The 6,439-nt window shown below is 44.7% G+C and overlaps 1 long non-coding RNA gene across 1 annotated transcript; it reads left to right on the top strand.

Annotated features, from left to right (window-relative positions):
- The first annotated feature begins 510 nt into the window (after positions 1-510).
- LOC103646592 (uncharacterized) lies at positions 511-2,535 on the top strand. Its single transcript, XR_004856242.1, has 3 exons — positions 511-1,797; positions 1,889-1,937; positions 2,026-2,535. It is a non-coding gene; the product is annotated as an uncharacterized lncRNA (long non-coding RNA).
- Positions 2,536-6,439: the final 3,904 nt, after the last annotated feature.

Genomic DNA, 6,439 nt, shown 5'->3' with positions numbered 1-6,439 from the left:
TGACCATAAGCAAAGTAAAATATATGAATGCATGTCATGCTGATTTTTCTTATGTGGTGCATCTTAATGGAAACCTAGGTATTTAAATCAACTTAAATACAAAATTTAAAGGAAGAAATGGTAAAGGATTACAATTTAGAAAGAAAGTTCTAATTAAGTTAAATATTCCCTTCATAACTAAACTATAGAAAGAAAACTAAATAATGTAAACAATAGAATAATTATTCACTTTAGGATTGTGTTTGGAGTTTGGAAATCTGGAGTTCAAAACAAGAGTTTAAATTTAGTTCAACATTTGAAATTTGAAAGAGAGAAGAAAAGAATGGGAAAAGAAAAAGAAAAGGATAAACAACCTGTACTGGGCCGTCGGACTGGATTTCGGCCCAACCTCGTTTTCCCATGCGCGTGCGCCAGGCCCGCTCAACTCACCGCGCGCGTCTCACTTCTCTCCTTGACGCGTGGGTCCAGCGCCGGCCACTGTTTCTCTTCCCTTCTCCCTTCGCTGTGCTCTGGGGCCCGCACGTCAGCGTTGTCGTAACCCACCCGAGCGGATGTCGCGCGATGAGCCCCCCCCCCCCCCCCCCCCCTTGCGCTAGCTGGCCGCACCGACCTAGTCGTGCCCCAGCCATAAAACCGGGCCCCCAACCCTCGGACCGAACCTCACCGCCACCGTAGCGCGGGTCGCCGTTGAGAGAGAGAGAGAGTCCAGAGAGGGAGATAGCGCCGCCACCGTAGGCGACGGGCAATCAGCGTCGGTAGACCCTCGTGACTGGTTGGAGCACTTCGCCGAATCCCGCATTTATATTGGGAGTTGGAAGCTAAAGAAAAACTGCTCCTCGTTGATCCATGTTCAGAAGGATGATGATGCACCAAAGTTCTCTTTATTTCTTCCTTACTGTAATTTCTGATGGTCTAAATCCTAAACTGAAAATAACAGCCAGGATGGCGTGTGAGTCCGGCTAGACCGAGGAGTGACCAACTCTGAATGGTCCTCTGAATTCCCAAGCTTTGACATCTCACACATTTGTTCTTCCAAGTCGGACCACACTGCTCCTTTTGAAACTGCAGGGATCCTTCCGGTACGAGATGATGTGGGCGCGGGCAGAGCCGCAGAGGGGACTAGCAGCCGTGTTAGAAGGCACATGGAACAGGACAATCATTAGATGACTAGGGTGTTGAAATAGTGGACCAACCGAGCAAGGATGACTTATGAGCAGCTTCAGGATCTCACCCAACTGTTCTAGGTGTGGAGATTCTGGCCGGCAACAATATTGCAGCCCTCTTATCTATGTCTAGATTACAAGTTCGAGCTACTGGTTTATAGCATAGTAAGTACAAATCATCTCGTGAACTCATACCTCTTGATGCAAAAATACTGAAAACACACCTGGTTTTTATGGGACTGCCAGCGGTTGCAGATTTATGTCAAATTGTAAACTTGTTTGATAAATAGTAGTAGAAGAAATTTCAAAGAGCTATACTTGGGTTCTCAAAATTATCAGAAAACTATGCATTTTAGAATTATTATCATATGTAACTATATAAATTTGCATGCTTTGCAGTTTTAGCATGATTATTGCATCGCGCCATGTTTTATGAACCAATTTACAGTGACACAGCCCTTCATTTATCGAGTGCCCATACCATGTTTTGACTACTGAGATATCAAGCATATATGAACCACAGTGCACTTCTCAGTTCTTTCAAGTGCACTTATAAACTTATTATGTGTATATGATTATATTGGAGATCAGGCATATAAGCGAGAGAGGACATTTACTTTGATAACTATATGAAGTATGTTTCTGCAATCCCATTCTTTTAGTTATTAAGCTAGCTAGGTTTAAAAATTGCAAGATGATTATGAGAAATTTTGTCTCGAATGCAGTGACCCAAAGGCGCCTGGTGGTACACCTATAATGCAGCAACGTGCTCCAGTAAGCCATGTGCTCAATTGCAAATTATATTGTCTAATTGTTTGTACTGATCAATGTTTTAATCCGATGACTTCATTTCTGATTGCAGAAATTTTCTGCATCAATTGGGCTTCCCAACAGTGAGCCAAACCATATATATGTAAGCTTTTTTTTTCTTTCAGCTTGGGTAACTGCACTTGTCCAGATCTTGTAAAAAAGCATTAATTTGATAGAGAACTAAAATTGTACGAAAGCCCAACACCTACAAAATATCTAGCTTCTCTTCCACAGACTTGAGTATATCAAGGAGATCGAGGTTGCCTGTTGAAAGGCACGAGGTAAATTTGTTGTTGATTCTAAAAGGATTTTTTTTGTCTTGTTATGTTTTATTTTGACCCCCTCAAGGCATTGCAATCATTTCCCAAGCCACCGTATCCAAGAGATGGCAGTGTCACCCAAAGAAGCAGTTGTTCGTAATATGTGATTTAGGAATTCTATGAATTATATCTACGTATGGTTAGTTCTATGCTGACAATCTGTAACATGTGTATACTTGTATATATGAACCTGAAACCTATGTATGCTGAAACATGTTGCCACACCCGGATTTACGGACAAATCTAGATGCATCTCAAATGTGTGCTAGGATCAAGTCTCACACATATGATGACTCAGGGTATAGAAAACAATGTTACATTTTTATTACTTAATACAATTTCAGTATAAAATAACTAAATAAATTATATCATATGACGACAACGATCATCCATAACTATAGTTGACTGAGAGACGACGATCTGGACCTCTCCGAACTTATGGTAGCATACTTCATGCTCATCCGGCGGTACCTGTTCTTGATCTAATGTGATTATAGCAAGGATGATCTCTCATACGATCATCGCTCAGCACGTGTGGAAAAAGTGTGTATGAGCTCACTAACGGTTGAGGCTCATGTATAGTGTAAGGCTTAACAAGGAAAATGGTTAAGGCTGAACATTGCTTTTAATTCAGTTGATTAAAATTTTATTAGCAATTACTAAGTATAAGTGAATGTCGTCCCAATCAAATAAAAGATCATAAATAAATATTCCCACAATGCAATGCATGACAGGTTAAGTTTAGTTCCATCATTTAATCATGCGAGAGTCCCGAGCCGCTCATAACCGTGAGCACGGCTGATATACTAGTTTTACACTCTACGGAGGTTGTGTATCTTTACCCACAAGTCATGATACCCATCTTTCAGAGGAGGAGAGACAGGGTAGCATTACGAGGCCTTTCCAATGTGCCACTAGTTTGAGAAAATCTGCTACGGTTCAGGAAGAATGAAGCATAGGAATCACTCGTTTGAAAAGTCATCACAACATGATCGACCTGAGAACCTCCCTATACTCTGCAGTGATGCCTCCCCTCTTGCCTCTTTCAGGTAAGGTAATCGCACACTAGCTTTCCTAAATAGTTGGTCAAGGGCGTCCCAATCCACTCTTGTGGTAGCACTGTTTTTCCGGGTTAAGCTCCATGTTCCAATTAAAAAAAGATCTTATCATGAACAATAAATAATTCATAAACAGTCAACATTAGGAATAAGGCATCATGATTCATATATAATATAAATCTCAAAATCAGGTAGAGCAATAGCAAGGCTACCAAATAATTCATTTGTATGCAAGGTGTAGGGTAAACAAAACTAGGTAACCTATTAGGTCCCATCAAATTAACCTAACTGTGCCATGGTGATTACAGAATCATAAATATTATTAGATCAAAGAATGTGATCAAGGACACAACTTGTCTTTTACTTATGATTTCAGGTGCTTCCCCAAAGTTGGGATTCAGGTTCCTCGTGACCTCGCTTTTATTCGTAGCAATACATGCAAATAAGCAAATAATGGATACAAATAATATTACACCAAACATGGAAATAAACTGTATAGGAATATTCTATGCGTCGCTATGAGATCGTAGATTCAAAAACTACTAAAATCGGATTTAAAATGAATTACTTATGACTTTTCTAAGTTCTAGGTCATTTTGATATTATTTTTATACCTAAAATCGATTATCAGATATTTTCCATGATTTTCCTTAATTTATTTTACCTAGAAAGGACGACGGCCATTAATAACTAGAAGTTCAGGGTTAAAACGCTAAAAACAGGACCTATTGGTAACATTCTTTAGACATTGCAGGACTGCGGGTTTATTACTCGAAACCTCATGGGCTCTTAATTAAAAATGCCATGGCGAAGGTGTACGGTTACTTCTAGGTCACTAGATCCAAACTCTGTGGCCTAGATTAGATCAAGCCGAAGAGGTACTGCTAACCCTAGCCACACATCACGAGGTCCACGGTCAGCGACAAGGATCCCACAGAACCATCCGATCACAGATCTGCAGGTACGATTTAATACATGATGGGGTATGAGATAGACCTAATCTGGATCGTTTGCTCTAGAATCAACGGCCCGGAGCATTCCCTCCTCAGGCGCAGCGACCCAAGAGGTGGCGCTTGCCAGCCGCAGCGGCGACCACGACGGAGAGCGGTGGTTCAGCCCTCTAGTGACCCTTCCCCAGTTCTAACATGCTCTATACGTAGCTAGGCACACGATAGACTCAGAGGAGAGGTTCTTACCTGCGAATTGTGTCACGACACCCCTAACCCACAGCGTAGGCGGGCAGGCGGCGATCTGTTAGGGAATGTGACGACCCATGTCGGCCATGTGCTAAGGGAAACACTACAAAGGAGCAGTGCGGTCACCAGGATGATGCATCGAATATCAGAATATTGTTGTTCATCTCCCTTCTCCACTTTCCTCTCTCCCATGTATCCTCTACCTTCCTCTCTAGGTTCTTCTAAACCCTTCTAGAGTGGCTTCAGCATTCTTCTCCTATCCTTAATCCTCATGTTGTTCTTCCTTTTCGGACTATAATTATTTGTAATCACTGCTGTTGAGTTTAATAAATACACACTAGTAGTGAGTTGTTAACAATTGGTATCAGAGGAGTCAATTCTCGGTCAAGTTCCATGGATCCTGCTGCCCTCAAGTTTCTCCTCGATGAGATTGGCAGACTTTTCTATGAGAAGAGCGCGAAGTGGGATAGAAGGTTTTCTCGGTGGAATGTGAAGCGGGAGCCAGAACCATACCTCAGAGATGAAGTTACAGCAGAGGAAGTAGCGACCAGCGATCTGCGCGAGGCACGCGATCTAGAACGGGAAGAGGCCGAGCATGCGGAGCTCCATGGAGATAGGAGCCAGGGAGGACCGATGCGGGGCGAGAGGTCGCGCTCGCGGCACATGTGCTTGTCGCCGATGCGTGCGTAGCCAGAATCGTCGACGGCGTCGTGCCCTTCGCCGCACCAGCGAGAAGCACACCCCAGTCGCGGTCAACTCCTACGTCCCAGCCTTCGCCGCTCGGTTTAACGGTTTCTACCTCGACCACATGGCCTTCCTCAGCAACGGGCCCAACTTTGACCTTATTGGCTCCGTCGTCTCCAAGGACAGAGAGGAGGCCAACAAGTGCATGCCCTCGCAGGACAAGCCTATCATCAACATTGATCTGCCAGACTACATGGAGACATCGTTTCCGGAGTCGGCCCTCCACGACGTTCCCAGCGCCAACTGCCCAACTACATGGAGGCGCTCACCATTTGTTCGACTCTAGGGCTCGGCCTCACTGAGCACGCCATGGATGAGCTCATTAGGATGGCGCAGGCCAGCGAGCACTTGTGGGTGAAGATTGGCGATCACGAGGTGCTCAATGTCAACACGTACGACAGCATCTTTGCCAAGCCAGATGGCTCGTTCTGTGGCCTCGACGTGCACATCGACGCAAGGTTCAGCGCCCCCCTGTCGCGCTCGTGCTGCCTCCCATCGGGATGCCTCATCATCGACATGGCCGACGGCTCCTCCAAGGTGACCTGAGTCGAGCACATGGAGATCCAGGACAGGGTTCCATCCACTTGCTCTGCCACGGCCTCGTCCTCAGCGGGGCGGTGTTCGGGGCCAGTGCGGTCACCAGGATGACGCATTGAATATCAGAATACTGTTGTTCATCTCCCTTCTCCATTTTCCTCTTTTCCATGTATCCTCTACCTTCCTCTCTAGGTTCTTCTAGACCCTTCTAGAGTGGATTCAGCATTCTTCTCCTATCCTTAATCCTCATGTTGTTCTTCCTTCTAGACTATAATTCTCTGTAATGGCTAATGTTGAGTTTAATCAATACACACTAGTAGTGAGTTGTTAACATGATCTCCTGACTCCGGTGAGCAATTGATTGATAGCCACACGCTCCTCTGGCTCCATAGACCCATAGCCATGATCCATGGCTCCTGAAGAATCTCCCAGACCTACTTGCTCAACCTCTGATAACGACGCTCCCTGGTTCCGCTTACGGTGGTGCCCTCTCTGCGGTTCGTCGTGGAAGCAAGGGGATAAGCTGTAGAATTCTCAACGGGGGTGCGACGACCACGAGTTTATATCCTCACGCCTTGGCCTGGTGGCAAACAACATCAGACTATGGTGCC

The sequence above is a fragment of the Zea mays genome, chromosome 2, assembly GCF_902167145.1.
Source record: "Zea mays cultivar B73 chromosome 2, Zm-B73-REFERENCE-NAM-5.0, whole genome shotgun sequence".
Classification (NCBI taxonomy): Eukaryota; Viridiplantae; Streptophyta; class Magnoliopsida; order Poales; family Poaceae; genus Zea; species Zea mays.
This window is presented reverse-complemented; position numbering and strand designations above follow the sequence as displayed.